We start from the raw sequence: 16,820 nt of genomic DNA, 5'->3' as shown, positions 1-16,820 counted from the left end.
ATGGCTGTTAGTATTTGCCTTATGTATTGAGGTGCTCCTATGTTGGGTGCATAAATATTTACAATTGTTATATCTTCTCCTTGGATCGATCCCTTGATCATTATGTAGTGTCCTTCTTTGTCTCTTGTAATAGTCTTTACTTTAAAGTCTATTTTGTCTGATATGAGAATTGCTACTCCAGCTTTCTTCTGATTTCCATTTGCATGGAATATCTTTTTCCATCCCCTCACTTTCAGTGTGTATGTGTCTCTAGGTCTGAAGTGGGTCTCTTGTAGACAGCGTATGTACGAGTCTTGTTTTTGTATCCATTCAGCCAGTCTATGTCTTTTGTTTGGAGCATTTAATCTTTTTACATTTAAGGTTATTATTGATATGTATGTTCCTATTCCCATTTTCTTAATTGTTTTGGGTTCATTATTGTAGGTCTTTTCCTTCTCTTGTGTTTCCAGCCTAGAGAAGTTCCTATAGCATTTGTTGTAAAGCTGGTTTGGTGGTGTTGAATTCTCTTAGTTTTTGCTTGTCTGTAAAGGTTTTAATTTCTCCATCAAATCTGAATGAGATCCTTGCTGGGTAATCTTGGTTGTAGGTTTTTCTCCTTCATCACTTTAAATATGTGCTGCCACTCCCTCTGGCTTGCAGAGTTTCTGCTGAAAGATCAGCTGTTAACCTTATGGGGATTCCCTTGTATGTTACTTGTTGTTTTTCCTTTGCTGCTTTTAATATTTTTTCTTTGTATTTAATTTTTGATAGTTTGATTAATATGTGTCTTGGCATGTTTCTCCTTGGATTTATCCTGTATGGGACTCTCTGCACTTCCTGGACTTGATTAACTATTTCCTTTCCCATATTAAGGAAGTTTTCAACTATAATCTCTTCAAATATTCTCAGTCCCTTTCTTTTTCTCTTCTTCTTCTGGGACCCCTATAATTCAAATGTTGGTGCATTAATCTTGTCCCAGAGGTCTCTGAGACTGTCCTCAATTCTTTTCATTCTTTTTTCTTTATTCTGCTCTGCAGGAGTTATTTCCACTATTTTATCTTCCAGGTCACTTATTCTTTCTTCTGCCTCAGTTATTCTGCTATTGATCCCTTCTAGAGAATTTTAAATTTCATTTATTGTGTTGTTTATCATTGTTTGTTTGCTCTTTAGCTCTTCTAGTTCCTTTTTAAATGTTTCGTGCATTTTCTCTATTGTATTTCCAAGATTTTGGATCATCTTTACTCTCATTATTATGAATTCTTTTTCAGGTAGACTGCCTATTTCTTCTTCATTTCTTAGGTCTGGTGGGTTTTTACCTTGCTCCTTCATGTGCTGTGTGTTTTTCTGTCTTCTCATTTTGCTTAACTTACTGCGTTTGGTGTCTCCTTTTCACAGGCTTCAGGTTCGTAGTTCCCGTTGTTTTTGGTGTCTGTCCCCAGTGGCTAAGGTTGGTTCAGTGGGTTGTGTAGGCTTCCTGGTGGAGGGTACTTCTTTGTGTTTTGTCTGTGTTCTGGTGGATGAGGCTGGATCTTGCCTTTCTAGTGGGCAGGTCCACATCTGGTGGTGTGTTTTGGGGTGTCTGTGGCCTTATTATGATTTTAGGCAGCCTCTCTGCCTATGCATGGGGTTGTGTTCCTGTCTTGCTAGTTGTTTGGCATAGGGTGTCCATCACTGTAGATTGCTGGTCGTTGAGTGAAGCTGAGTCTTGGTTCTGAGCTGGAGATCTCTGGGAGATTTTTGCCGTTTGATATTATGTGTAGCTAGGAGGTCTCTTGTGGACCAGTGTCCTGAAGTTGGCTCTCCCACCTCAGAGGCACAGCCCTGACATCTGGCTGGAGCACCAAGAGCCTTTCATCCACACGGCTCAGAATAAAAGGGAGAAAAAATAGAAAGAAAGAAAGAAGATAAAATAAAATAAAGTAAAAGAAAAGAAAATAAAGTTATTAAAATAAAAAATATTATTAAGAAAAAAAAATTTTTAAGTAAAAAAAAAAAACGTACGAACAGAACCCTAGGACAAATGGTAAAAGCATAGCTATACAGACAAAATCACACACAGAAGCATACACATACACACTCACAAAAAAGAGAAAAAGGGGGGAAAAATATATCTTTGCTCCCAAAGTCCACCACCTCAATTTGGGATGATTCGTTGTCTATTCAGGTATTCCACAGATGCAGGGTATATCAAGTTGATTGTGGAGATTAAATCCGCTGCTTCTGAGGCTGTTGGGAGAAATTTCCCTTTCTCTTCTTTGCTTGCACAGCTTCCCGTGTTCAGCTTTGGATTTGGCCCCGCCTCTGCGTGTAGGTTGCCTGAGGGCGTCTGTTCTTCGCTCAGACAGGACGGGGTTAAAGGAGCAGCGGATCCGGGGGCTCTCTCAGGCCGGGGGGGAGGGAGGGGCACGGAGTGCGGGGCGGGCCTGCAGCGGCAGAAGCCGGCGTGACGTTGCACCAGCCTGAGGCGCGCCGTGCGTTCTCCCAGGGGAGTTGTCCCTGGATCCCGGGACCCTGGCAGTGGAGGGCTGCACAGGCTCCCCAGAAGGGGAGTGTGGATAGTGACCTGTGCTCGCACACAGGCCTCTTGGTGGCGGCAGCAGTAGCCTTAGTGTCTCATGCCCGTCTCTGGGGCCCGCACTTTTAGCCGCGGCTCACGCCCGTCTCTGGAGCTCCTTTAAGCAGCGCTCTTAATCCCCTCTCCTCGCGCACCAGGAAACAAAGAGGCAAGAAAAAGTCTCTTGCCTCTTCGGCAGGTCCAGACTTTTTCCCGGACTCCCTCCCAGCTAGCTGTGGAGCACTAGCCCCTTCAGGCTGTGTTCACGATGCCAACCCCAGTCCTCTCGGAAGCCCGAGCCTCAGCTCCCAGCCCCGCCCGCCCCGGCGGGTGAGCAGACACGCCTCTCGGGCTGGTGAGTGCTAGTCGGCACCGATCCTGTGTGCGGGAATCTCTCCGCTTTGCCCTCCGCACCTCTGTAGCTGCCCTCTCCTCCATGGCTTCGAAGCTTCCCCCCTCCGCCACCTGCAGTCTCCGCCCGTGAAGGCGCTTCTAGTGTGTGGAAACCTTGCCTCCTTCACAGCTCCCTCCCACTGGTGCAGGTCCCTATTCCTTTGTCTCTGTTTATTCTTTTTTCTTTTGCCCTACCCAGGTACGTGGGGAGTTTCTTGCCTTTTGGGAGGTCTGAGGTCTTCTGCCAGCATTCAGTAGGTGTTCTATAGGAGCTGTTCCACATGTAGATGTATTTCTGATGTATTTGTGGAGAGGAAGGTGATCTCTCCGTCTTACTCTTCTGCCATCTTGAAGCTCCTCCTATCATATATTTTATTTGATCTTCACAATGACCCTGTGAGGCATGTAGGAGAATCTGATATTATTTCCACTTTACAAAGGAGGGCAGCAAAGGTAAGGGGATCAGAGTCAAAGTCACTTAAAATTTCCAGATATTTTGCCTTCTAATTCAATTCTATTGTCATCCTGTTATTTTGCTATTATTTCTGAAAAATTACTGGTTAAAAGTATCCATTCTTAAAAAATTGATTACAAGAATGTAATTGATTACAGGAATGTAAGAGAGCTGCAGGAGGCTGAGGGGTCTTGATTTGTCTTCATTATCTCGTACAGTAGTTCCTGTACTTGGAATATAAACAATCCAGGCTGATCATTTAACATCACAGATTTCATTATATTATTGCTCTGTATGAAACCTTTCAATGGCTTCACACTGCTTCCAAGGTCAAAAACAAAATCCTTAACAAGTCTCCCACCCCATAGAGTTTAGCTCTTGACTTCCAAACTCTAATCCCGATAAGGACCAGGCAATTGAGTTAAATGAGTGAGCTGGCTGGGTGTAAGATGAAATAGCAACTGGCCTTAGCTGCAGTGGTGGAAATTGATAGCAAGTGGTGGGGACTGCGATGGCCTGGGGAGTGTTGACAGTGGACAGTCAGTATTTGGTTTGTTGCCGTGGAGTCATGCAGACCCAGTGTGGCCAGATCTTACAACTTTCTTAGAGAAGCAGAAATTTGGATATTTTGTGTGAATTTTGTGTATTTTTTAATATTGGCAATTATTCACATTTTTAATAGGCTATTTTTTAGAGTGGTTTTAGGTTCACAACAAAATTGAAAGTACAGAGATTTCTCATATACCTACTGTCCCCACTCATGCATAGCCTTGCCCCACTATCAACATCAGTCACCAGAGTGGTGTATTTGTTACAATCCATGAACCTACATTGACAGGTCATAATCACCCAAAGCGCATAGTTTACATAGGAGTCCACTCTTGGTGTTTTACACTGTATGGGTTTGGACAAATGTATAATGACATGTATCCACCATTATAGTATCATACAGGATGGTTTCACTGGCCTAAAACCCTCTGCACAACTAATTCAAATTTAAAAACCAGTTGGGCCAAAATTAGTGTGAATCAGAGAAAACAGAACAGGTTGATCACTAGCCTAGTGAACAGGGACTCCCTGCATGTTTCTCCTTCCTTACCCTATGTCCCTCTATACTCCAGCTGTACTGAACATCTTCCAGTACCTCTAATGGCATGGCTCTCAACCCTGGTTGCACATGAGAATTACTGGTGAATTGGAAGAAAAAAAAATGATGTGTGGTTTCCACCTCTACATGTTTCTTTATGGGTCCCCAGGTGATTCTCATGTGCAGCCAGGATTGAGAACATGTAATTGCCAGCTGAACTTCCTGCCTCCAGCTTTGCCCTCCTCTGGGCAATTTTCCACACTATTACAAGAGGAAGCTTCTAAAAACATAAATCTGATCAAGTCGCTCCCCTGTTCAAACCCTCCTTTGGCTGCTCCTTGGCATAAGGAGACATTCTTTTGCATAATTGGAAAGTCCTTCAAGAGCTGGCTCCTGTCAAGAGCCTCCCAGCCTCATCCCTTCCCATCACTGCCTCTGCTCCTTTCCGCATGAATGCACTTTGTTTCAGCTACCCTTGGTTTCTTGAGTCTGGATTTTCCGTGGATTTCCATGCATGCTCTATACTCTTTCACCCATGAGTCTTTGAACACGTGCAACTGGAGGGGCTTGAATGAAAGTGGTCACCAGGGCACTGCTGGAGAGGGAGTCGGGGCTTGAGAGGGTCTGACACGGTGCAGGGAGGTGACCAACACTAGTACCATCCTCAAAAAGATGGAAAACTCCTTAAAGGCAGAGATTACAGTTAGTATTGCCAGTTTCCTTTCTCCTATCACTCAGGGCCAAGCCTTGAGGATATGAAGCAAATTCTAATTAGAATTATATTCTCTGGAAGTACTCCCTAGTTTGTTTAGTTATTTTGGAAGGGAGCAGCAGGTCTAAAGTATTAGAGTTAAAGGAAAATGTGGCAGGTTCTGGAAAGTACAAGTAATTCTACAAGTCTGAACCTGAATGATTCAGTGACCTCTTCCAGGGATCTCGGGTTCTGGCTTCACATGGCTGAAACAGCATCTAACTGAGAAAGTTAAATATAATTTTGTTTATGGTTAGTGAATTACATCCCCTAAGAATCTCTTAAGAGACTGTAGGAAAGAGAAGAAGGAAGGGTGAAATGATGAACATCCAGAGGATGGGGGTGACCTTTATATTGCAATTTATAGCCTTCTTTGGGAATTCTAACCATCAGGGAGGCCCTTTGCCCAACAGTTCAAGCTTTTATCCAGCAAATGTGGAGTCCTTGCTTCTGTTATGTAGATGAAAAGCAAGGTTCTCCTGGGGTCACACAGCAGGAGCTTGACATTTGGGGAATGTGATTGATGAGTCCTGTCCTCCCACAGAGGAGTTCCATGGTGAGAGAGGACTCCAGAAGCCAAAGAGCCAAGGGACATTCCAAACCAAACATCTGCAATGAAATGCAGAAACTGTTGAGCTGTGCCAGACCCAGCTAGACACACAGCCCTATGTTCCCATGAGAACATCTCCCAGCCAGACTTTCCACCATTAAAACAGCTGTTTTTAATTCCAGCTTTCTCCTGAGAAGACTCCTTTGATAACATCCGAGGGGGAAGGGATCACATAAACTGTGTAAGTTTCTCAGCTTTCCTGTCACCTGATAGAAATCCAATCCCCAAGGGCATACACTGTAGAAGTCCAGGCAAATTCAGAGTTTAGGCATCACCTGAGATGAGTGAATCAGATGAGGTACCATTCCAGGGCATCATGAGGGCCCAGGCTACCTGATGTTGAGGCAAGGCTTTGGCGGGGAGGGGCCCCAGGGAATAAGATATTCCAAAGAAGAAAAGAGCATGGGCAGGGGAGTTCCTTAAAGGCACCTAGCCTACTTCCCAATTTTCTCTAGGACTGGCCAACACTCAGAGTCATGATCAAATCCATTATCTTTGTCCCTCCTCTATTCTTCTCTTAGGACCCTATAGAAAAAAATATTAACAGCAAAGATTAGGCCCAACAGACATCAGCAGAACACTAAATTTCACCCTGATTTTTTTTTCATCAGTGAATTGTTTAGATTGTCTAAGTTGTTAAATTTTTGTCTTAAACCTTTAAAAATTAAAGTATGACATATATACCGTAAAGGGAATAAATTGTAAGTTTGAGAAATATATATAAGGGCACAAATTATCATTAAATGAACCCATCCAAATAACCACCCAGGCCAAGAAAAAGAATATTACCTTTATCCCAAAGCTTCCTTGTGTACATTTCTTTTTCTGTTTTGGCCACACTTCATGGCATGCGGGATCTTAGTTCCCCAGCCAGGGATCCACCTTGTGCCCCCTGCAGTGGAAGCACAGAGTCCTAACCACTGGATGGCCAGGGAAGTCCCTCTTTGTTTGTTTTTTAATTTGTTTTTGTTTCTTGTCAACAGTTCATTGATTTTAAGTACATGTATATTGTTGTGCAACCTTCACCACAATCCAGTTTTAGAACACTCCTATTGTGACAAAAAGTCCCTTCCTGCCCGTCCGTAATCATTGTCTACTCTTGCCTTCAACCCAGGCAACCACTGATCTGCTCTCTCTCTATGGCTCTGCCATTTCTAGAAATATCATATAAATGGAATAATATAATACATAGTCTCCTTTCCTTAGCATAATATTTTTGAAGTTCATCCTTTTTTCTTTGCATGCACCAATAATTTGTTCCTTTTATTGCTAATAAATACTACATTGTATAGATATACCACAACCATTTATCTCTTCACTAGTTGGTGGACATTTGGATTTTTTCCAATTTGGGGCTCTTAAGGATAATGTCAGGACTTCTCTGGTAGCGCAGTGGTTAAGAATCCACCTCCCAACGCAGGGGACACAGGTTCGATCCCTGGTCCGGGAAGATCCCACATGCCGCAGAGCAACCAAGCCCGTGCACCACAACTACTCAGCCCATGTGCCACAACTACTGAAGCTGGCACGCCTAGAGCCCGTGCTCCGCAACAACGGAAGCCACCGCAATGAGAAGCCCACGCACAGCAACAAAGAGTAGCCCCTGCTCGCCACAACTAGAGAAAGCCCACGCGCAGCAACGAAGACCCAATACAGCCAATAAATAAATACATTTTTTAAAAAAAAAAGGAATAATGCCATTTGGAATACTTGTGAGCAAGTATTTGTGTAGACATATATTTTCATTTCTCATGGATACATAGGTAGGAGTGGAATTGCTAGGTTGTAAAGTATATTTAGCTTTAAAAACTGCTAAGTTTTTCCAAAGTAACTATCATTATACACTTTCACCAGCAATGTATGAGGGTTCCAATTTCCCCATAACCTCAACAACACTTGTTATATTCTGTCTTTTTGCTTATAGGCATTCTAGTGAGTCTGTTGTGGATTGTCTGTAGTATTAACTTGCATTTTCCTAATGATTAATGATGTTGAGCATCTCTGAGTGTGATTATTATCCACTTGAATATTTTCTTTGATGAAATGTTTACTCAAGTCTTTTGTCTATTTTTTTTTATTAGATTTGTTTGTCTGATTAAGTTGTAAGAGTTCTTTTTGTGCTCTGGATACAAGTCCTTTATCAGATATATGATTTAAAAATATTTTGTCCTAATCTATACCTTAATCATTTTCTTAATGATGTCTTTTGAAGTGAAAAACTTGAATTTTTATTGATATATAATTCACAGACCATAAAATTTACCCTCTTAATGTGTAAAATGAAGTGGTTTTTAGTATAGTCACAGGTTGTGCAACCACTCCCACTATCCAATTCCAGAACATTTCTATCATCCCTCAGAAGAAACCCTGTTCTCATTAGCAGTCACCCCCATTCCTACCTCTTCCCACCCACTGAACCACTAATTTATATTCTGTCTCCATGGATTTGCTCATTCTAGACATTTCATATAAATGGAATGGTATAATATGTGGCCTTCTGTTTCTGGCTTCTTTCATTTAGCATAATGTTTTCAAGGTTGTAGCATGTATCATTACTTCATTCCTTTTTATGGCTGAATAATATTCCATTGTATGGGTATGCCACATTTTATTTATCCATTCCTCAAAGTATAAGTATTTGTGTTGTTTCCACTTTTTGACTATTGTGAATGCTTCTATGAACACTTATGGGCAAGTTTTTGCATGGACATATGTTTTCAATTCTCTTGGATCTATACCCAGAATTACAAAGCCATGTTGTAACTCTAACTTTTTTGAGAAGTGCCAAATTTTTTTCCGCAGCAGATGCAACATTTTATAGTAATAACAGCAATGTACAGGGGTTCCAATTTCTCCACATCCTAGCCAACATTTTTCATTTTCCATTTTTTGATTCTAGCTATTCTAATGGGTGTGTGGTTGTATCTCATGTGGTTTTGATTTGCATTTCCCTAAAGAGTAATGATGTTGAGTTTATTGGCCATTTTTTTGTCTTCTTTGGAAAAATGTTTTTTAAAATCCTTTGCCCATTTAAAAATTAGGTTATTTGTCTTTTTATTATTGAGTTGTAAGGATTCTTTATATATTCTGGATACTAGACTCTTATCAGATGTATGTTTGCAAATATTTTCTCTCCTGTAGGTTGTCTTTTCACTTTCTTGATGGTGTCTTTTGAAGTGCAAAAGTGTTTAATTTTGTTGCAGTCCAACTTATCAATTATCTCTTTTATAGATACTTTTTCTGTCTGAAGAAATCTGTGCCTAACCCAAGGCCATAAATATTTTCTCTTATGTTTTCTTCCAGAGGTTTTTTATAGTTTTAGTTCTTACCTGTAGGTCTATGATCCATTTTAAGTTGGTTTTTGTGTATGGTATGAGGTAAGGGTCTAAATTCTTACTCTAATTCTTCTCCCCTTTCTACTCCTCCTTTTCTTTCTTTTTCTTATTTTTTCTCCTTCTCCCTCTTCTTCTTCTTCCACCCCTTCTCCTTCTCCTCCTCCTTCTTCTTCTCCTTCATGCGTATGTGTGTGTATAGATATACAATCAACATTACTTGTTGAAAAGAATATCCTTTCTGCATTGAATTGCCTTGGTACATTTATCAAAGATCAACTGACCATAAAGGAGGGTTTATTTCTGCACTCTCTATTCTGTTCCATTGATCTACATGTTTACCCTTATGCGTTGTCATGATTATTGTAGATTTAGAATAGCTGCCTTAAAATCAGGTAATGTAAGTCTTCCAACATATTCTTTTCAAAATTGTTTTGGCTAGACGTGTTGAACACAACTGAATTGTACACTTTAAAATGGTTAAGTGTTGCATCCAAATTGGAAGGGAAGAAATAAAACTGTCACTGTTTGCAGATGACATAATATTATATATAGAAAACCCTAAAGTCTCCACCAAAAAACGATTAGAACCAATAAATGAATTCAGGAAAATTTCAGGATACAAAATTAATATACAGAAATTTGTTGGTTTCTTTATACACTAATAATGTACTATCAGAAAGAGAAAGCAAGAAAACAATCCCATTTAAAATCACATCAAAGAGAATAAAATACCTAGGAATAAACTTAACCAAAGAGGTGAATCACTTATCCTCTGAAAACTACAAAACATTGAGAGAAACTGAAGATGATACAAGGAAATGGAAGGAAGTTCCATGTTCATGGATTGGCAGAATTGATCTTGTTAAAATGTCCATAATACCCAAAGCAACCTACAGATTTAATGCAATCTCTATCAAAATAGCCATAACATTTTTCACAGAACTAGAACAAATAATCCTAAAATTTATATGGAACCACAAAAGACCCTGAATAGCCAAAGAAATCTGAGATAAAAGAGCAAAACTGGAGGTATCACATGCCCTGACTTCAGAATATACTACAAAGCTACAGTAATCAAAACAGTATGGTACTGGCACAAAAACAGACACATTAGTCGGTGGAAAAGAATGAAGAGCCCAGAAATAAATCCACACAGAAATGGTCAATTAATCTATAACAAAGAAGGCAAAAATATACAATGGGGAAAAGATAATCTCTTCAATAAGTGGTGCTGGAAAAACAAGACAGCTACATGTAAAAGAATGAAATTAGAACACTTTGTCACACCATATACCAAAGTAAACTCAAAATGGGTTAAAGACCTAAATGTAATACCTGAAACCATAAAACTCATAGAAGCAAACATAGGCAGAACACTCTTTGACATGTCATAGCAATATTTTTTTTGGATCTGTCTCCTAAGGTAAAGGAAACAAAAGCAAAAAGAAATAAATAAAAAAAAAGAAAAAGAAATTGGACCTGATTAAACTTTAAAGCTTTTGCACAACAAAGGAAACCATCAACAAAATAAAAAGGCAATCTATTGAATGGGAAAAAATATTTGCAAATGATACGTCATATATCCAAAATATATAAATAGCTCATACAACTCAACATCCAAAAAGCAAACAACCCAATTAAAAAATGGGCAGAAGACCTGAAGAGACATTTTTCCAAAGAGGACATACAGATGGCCAACAGGCACATGAAAAGATGCTCAACATCAGAGAAAGACCAATACTCTATGTTATCACTTACATGTAGAATCTAAAAATTAAACAAACAAATGAATATAATAAAAACAGACTGTGATGGGAGGAGGGGCAAGATGGGGTAGGGAACTAAGAGGTACATACTACTATGTATAAAATAAGATACAAGGATATATTGTACAGCACAAGGAATATAGTAAATATTTTTACTTTAAATAGAATATAATTTATAAAAACATTGAATTGCTATGTTGTATACCTGAAACTAAAATAATATTGGAAATCAACTGTACATTAAATAAATAAATAAATAAATATTTTAACAACAACAACAACAAAATAAAATGGTTAAGGGTTAATTTTATGTTATGTGAATCTTATCTCAATACAAAAAAAAAAAAATTAGGAAGACATTCTGGAGATGTAACCAGTGCAGAGGCAGAATTAAAGTGCTTGGGACTTTTGACTAACAAAAATGCCTTCTAAGCTACTCTTGAGTCGAACTAGGCTGCATATGTTGGTTTACAAGTGTGTTTTGCTTAAACCAGGAGGTAAATTGTTAAATTCTTTGATGTTTCTAAACACAGATCAGAATTTTATTTCTCTAAAAAAGTTGAATAATTAGTAAAATTTATATCTTGAAAAAAAAAAAAAAGACTGCAGCTTTCAGCTTGGGTTCTCCCTTTCTTCCTCTCTCAAATCACTCTCTCTGGGGTAAGCCAGGTGCCATGAGGTTAGGCAACCCTATGGAGAACTTCATGTGGTCAGGAAAGGCCTCCAGCCAATGACCAGCAAGGAACTGAAGCCAGCCAGCTGCCACCTGAATAAGCTTGAAAGCAGATCCTCTCTTAGTTGAGTTTTCAGGTAAGACTGCAGCCCTACCAACAGCTTGACTACAGCCACATGAGAGACCTTGAACCGGAGGTACCCAGCTATACCACTCCTGGATTCCCGATGCACAGAAACTGTGAGATGATAAATGCTTGTTGTTTTAAGCAGCTACATTTTGGAGTAATTTGTTACACAGCAGTAGATAACTATTACAGCTATAGATTTCCACTGTTCCTATCTGAAGGTCTAGTAATTTTTCAAGAATAAATGTTTCCTAGTTTGTTTTCTGCCTGTGGTCAATTTCCAGAGCCCTAACACTTTATTTTATTTTTTAAATAATTTAATCCAGTTTTATACTTCTTTTGTTTTTGCCAAGAAGATTCACCAACCTCTTCACACAGCCATAGCCAGAAGTCCCTAAGGCTGCCTGATTTTTATCTTATGCATAAACTCCATGAGATTATTCAAAATGATCTCATGGCAGTCCTCTTTAGTTTGCATAAACATTTCCTCAAGAAAGAGAAATTGTTTATTACACTGACCAGGCTTCCAAGGTAATACCATCATTTCAACACAGCCCCAAACAATCAGCCCCCCAGATGGTGACCTGAACTTCCCAGCTTTTGAGGAAACAACCCAAACCAAAACCCCTGCCCAGGCAATCTAAAAACACAGGAATTCACCTTAACTACTTCATGAATTTTGTGCCATTATACAAGAGCCCCTAAAAAAAGAAACAAATTGTAATGTATTTTGAATTTTAAGTAACACTTCAATTTAAAGAATGTTCTGGGAGAAACACTGATTGGCTTGAGTAGCAGACCTGGAGTAGGTGGGGTAAAGCAACATGACTTCAGGATCCTTGAAGAGAAACCAAGTTGTTAGATGCTTGCGTTCAAAGAGGAAACAATTATAAAAGAAAGGAACAGACAGCAAGTATTTCTGGTTCAACTCAAAATAAGATCCTTTGACTCACAAAATAATTTTGTCTGATGCCCTGTAAACCTTGGCCTTTGTTGCCCTTATTTATGATGGAGGGATAATGATCAGATACCACCTGCTTGTGCCAATGAGCCAGGCCTGCCAATTACAGGGCAGATGCCAGGATGGGTGTTGGGAATGCGGGATGAAAGCCGCTGGATAAACAAAGAGGAATTGATGGGAGTTCCCCAAGCACTAGCCTCAGTTTTCTGCCCTGAAGCCTCTTGTCACATCATGGCCAACCTTGAGGGCATAGCCAGGTAAAGAAGGCAACTTTACCAAATGGATGGATTTTTTACCGGGCATGTTCATATTTGCATGAATTTGGGAACATTCATTTTGTGGCAGCCTCCTCCACCCTTGGGGCTTCTGCATTTCCTAGCAGCCAATCACCTAAGTTAATGAAGCCCCTGCTCTACGTCATCTCTATCACACAATGATGCTTTATTGTTTACCAGGCACTTACCTATTTCTTTGTCTGTTTATTATCTGTTTTGCCTTCGCTGGAGTGTAATCCTGGGGCAGCATAAATCTGACTGTATTCTTCTCAGCACACTGCTTGACCAGTAGTAAGCATGTAGTAAATAGTTGAGTTGATGACTCAGAACTCTAAAAAATTTTCCAACTCAGGCATCTCTTTTAATATACATACTGGACAATTCCATTTCAAGGTCTGGCACATACTTCAACCTTGCAGTGATGAAAATGCAATTCTTTTTGTTCCTGCTCTTCCCTCCAGCCAATGGCAAAGCCAAGAACTTGGGAGTCATTTTCCATCCTGACCTCTCTCCTGGATTCCTGGAGCAGCCTCCTGTTGAAACTGCCTACTGCTGTGTTCTCTCTTACGTTTATCTCCCGAGTGACCTTCTGAAACAAGTTTGATCACAGCATACCACTGCTGAAAACTCCAGGGTGGGCCTTTAGATTGCTTCCATGACCTAGCTATTGTAAATAGTGCTGCAGTGAACATTGGGATGCATGTGTCTTTTTGAATTATGGTTTTCTCTGAGTATATGCCCAGTAGTGAGACTGCTGGGTCATATGGTAATTCTATTTTTAGTTTTTAAAGGAACCTCCATACTCTTCTCCATAGTGGCTGCATCAATTTACATTCCCACCAACAGTGCAGGAGGGTTCCCTTTTCTCCACACCCTCTCCAGCATTTGTTGTTTGTAGATTTTCTGAAGATGCCCATTCTAACCGGTGTGAGGTGATACCTTATTGTAGTTTTGATTTGCATTTCTCTAATAATCAGTGATGTTGAGCAGCTTTTCATGTGCTTCTTGGCCATCTGTATGTCTTCTTTGGAGAAATGTGTATTTAGGTCTTCTGCCCATTTTTTGATTGGGTTGTTTGTTTTTTTAATATTGAGCTGCATGACCTATTTATATATTTTGGAGATTAATCCTTTGTCCGTTGATTTGTTTGCAAATATTTTCTCCCATTCTGAGGGTAGTCTTTTCGTCTTGGTTGTGGTTTCCTTTGTTGTGCAAGAGCTTTTACGTTTCATTAGGTCCCATTTGTTTATTTTTGTGTTTATTTCCATTACTCTAGGAGGTGGATCAAAAAAGATCTTGATGTGATTTATGTCAAAGAGTGTTCTTCCTATGTTTTCCTTTAAGAGTTTTATAGTGTCTGGTTTTACATTTAGGTCTTTAATTCATTTTGAGTTTATTTTTGTGTATGGTGTTAGGGATTGTTTTAATTTCATTCTTTTACATGTAGCTGTCCAGTTTTCCCAGCACCACTTATTGAAGAGACTGTCTTTTCTCCATTGTATATCCTTACCTCCTTTGTCATAGATTAGTTGACCATAGGTGTGTGGGTTTATCTTTGGGTTTTCTATCCTGTTCCATTGATCTATATTTCTGTTTTTGTGTCAGTACCATATTGTCTTGATTACTGTAGCTTTGTAGTATAGTCTGAAGTCAGGGAGTCTTATTCCTCCAGCTCCATTTTTCTTTCTCAAGATTGCTTTGGCTATTTGGGGTCTTTTGTGTCTCCATAAAAATTTTAAGATTTTTTGTTCTAGTTCTGTAAAAAATGCCACTGGTGATTTGATAGGGATTGCATTGAAGCTGTAGATTGCTTTGGGTATTATAGTCATTTGCACAATATTGATTCTTCCAATCCAAGAACATGGTATCTCTCTCCAACTGTTTGTGTCATCTTTGATTTCTCTCATCAGTGTCTTATAGTTTTCTGAGTACAGGTCTTGGATAAAGAAGATGTGGTACATATATACAATGGAATATTACTCAGCCATAAAAAGGAATGAAATTGGGTCATTTGTAGAGATGTGGATGGATCTAGAGACTGTCATACAGAGTGAAGTAAGTCAGAAAGAGAAAAACAAATATTGCATATTAACGCATATATGTGGAATCTAAAAAAATTGTACAGATGAACCAGTTTGCAAGGCAGAAATAGAGACACAGATGTAGAGAACAAACATATGGACACCAAGGGGGGAATGTGGTGGGATGAATTGGGAGATTGGGATTGACATATATACACTAATATGTATAAAATAGATAACTAATAAGAACCTGCTGTATAAAAAATAAATAAATAAAATAAAGTTCAAAAATTCAAAAAAAAAAAAAAAAAAAAAAAACAACTCCAGGGTGGCTCCACGTTGACCTCATATAAAGACCAAATTATCTCAGCAGGGCACTAAGGCCTTGTCTATCTCTCCACCCCTCCACATGTCTCAGCTCTAGCCATACTGAGCTGTCTGCAGTTCCCCAAATGTAGCTGTTATTATGCATCTTGGCCTCAGTCTCTCTTCTCTTCTTGTCTTTCTTGTCCCTTCTTTCTTGGGTTACCTCATCTATGAAGATTTTTTTTTTTTACCAATATTATATTTCTCAAAACTTGCTTTTAAGTGACAGAAACCCACCACAAACTTCAGTTTAAAAGGGGGGATGTATTAACTCATATACGTGACGACTGGTTGGAGTCAGCCTCAGGAATGGCTGGATCCAAACACTTGAATGGTGCTGTTAGCTCTGTCTCTGTCTCTGTCTACACAGACACACACACACACACACAAACTTTGGTTTCTTGTTATGAGTTTATCTCATTTTCTCTTGCTTGGGGAAAATGTGCTCCAGGCTTATATACAGTTTAGACATCTCAGGGGAGAGCAAAAATTTCTTTCTCCTAGTTTTAGCTTATAAAAATTATGGGAAAAACTAAGGTTAGCATGGCTGCAGACATATGCACAGTCATTGACCTGTGGATGGAGGGATAAAGTTATGATTGGCCAGGCCTTGGACCATCCCTCTGGACCTGGGGAGGGAAGATGGGTACTCCCTTTGTTGAGGAGCCATTCTCCAATAAAAGAGAAGACGCTGTTACCAGGAAAAGAAAGTAGACCACCAATGTCTACCACGATCATCTTCTCACCCTCCCTACTGCTCCGTTCATGTTCCCACTGCCTTCTGTGCAGAGACAGTGGGCCTAGTGGGGGATAAAGCAGATTTTTGAGTCAGATGAACATATATTCAATTATTGTCTTGATAATAACTCTATGACCTTGAGCAAGTTCTAAGCCTCTCTGTGCCTTTACTTTCTCATCTGTACAATATTTTAGGATTCTTGTGAGTATTAAAGACAACATAGGTAAAGTATCTGGCATACAGTAGGTAGCATTATTAATAACACCCATAATAATTAATTGTATTTGCCTATCTCTTCCTTCTAGGTTATGAATTTCTGAGTCAGGGCCTTGTTTTAGGTACAGTAAAACTTAGTTATAATAGCTGGGCTCAAATATATCATAGACTGATGTATCAGTTTGCTAGAGCTGCCTTAACAATTACCACTGTAAGGTTGGGCCACCCAAGATGGCTGTTCTCTTGCTCTCTGTACATCCCCTGCTTGACCAGTCCCTGCTTCACCCACACCCTACTCACATGACTGACCTTCCCCCTTAATCATAGAGCCTAATCAGTAAGTGCGTATGTACTTGCCTCTGGCCCCAGCTAGTGATTTAATCTTTAAATCAGAACTATCTCCACTATGATAGTTTGTCAAAGGGGTTGTGAGGGGTGCACCACTCTGCTGGTTTCCCTGGCAACCAGTGAGTGAACCAGATGTCAATTCCTCCTGTAATTGGTAATCTCCCT

The sequence above is a fragment of the Aethalodelphis obliquidens genome, unplaced genomic scaffold (assembly GCF_003676395.1).
Source record: "Aethalodelphis obliquidens isolate GAN/ISIS:26980383/991018 unplaced genomic scaffold, ASM367639v1 scaffold40, whole genome shotgun sequence".
Lineage (NCBI taxonomy): Eukaryota > Metazoa > Chordata > Mammalia > Artiodactyla > Delphinidae > Aethalodelphis > Aethalodelphis obliquidens.
The sequence above is the reverse complement of the archived record's forward strand: the minus strand, read 5'-3'. Positions refer to the sequence as shown.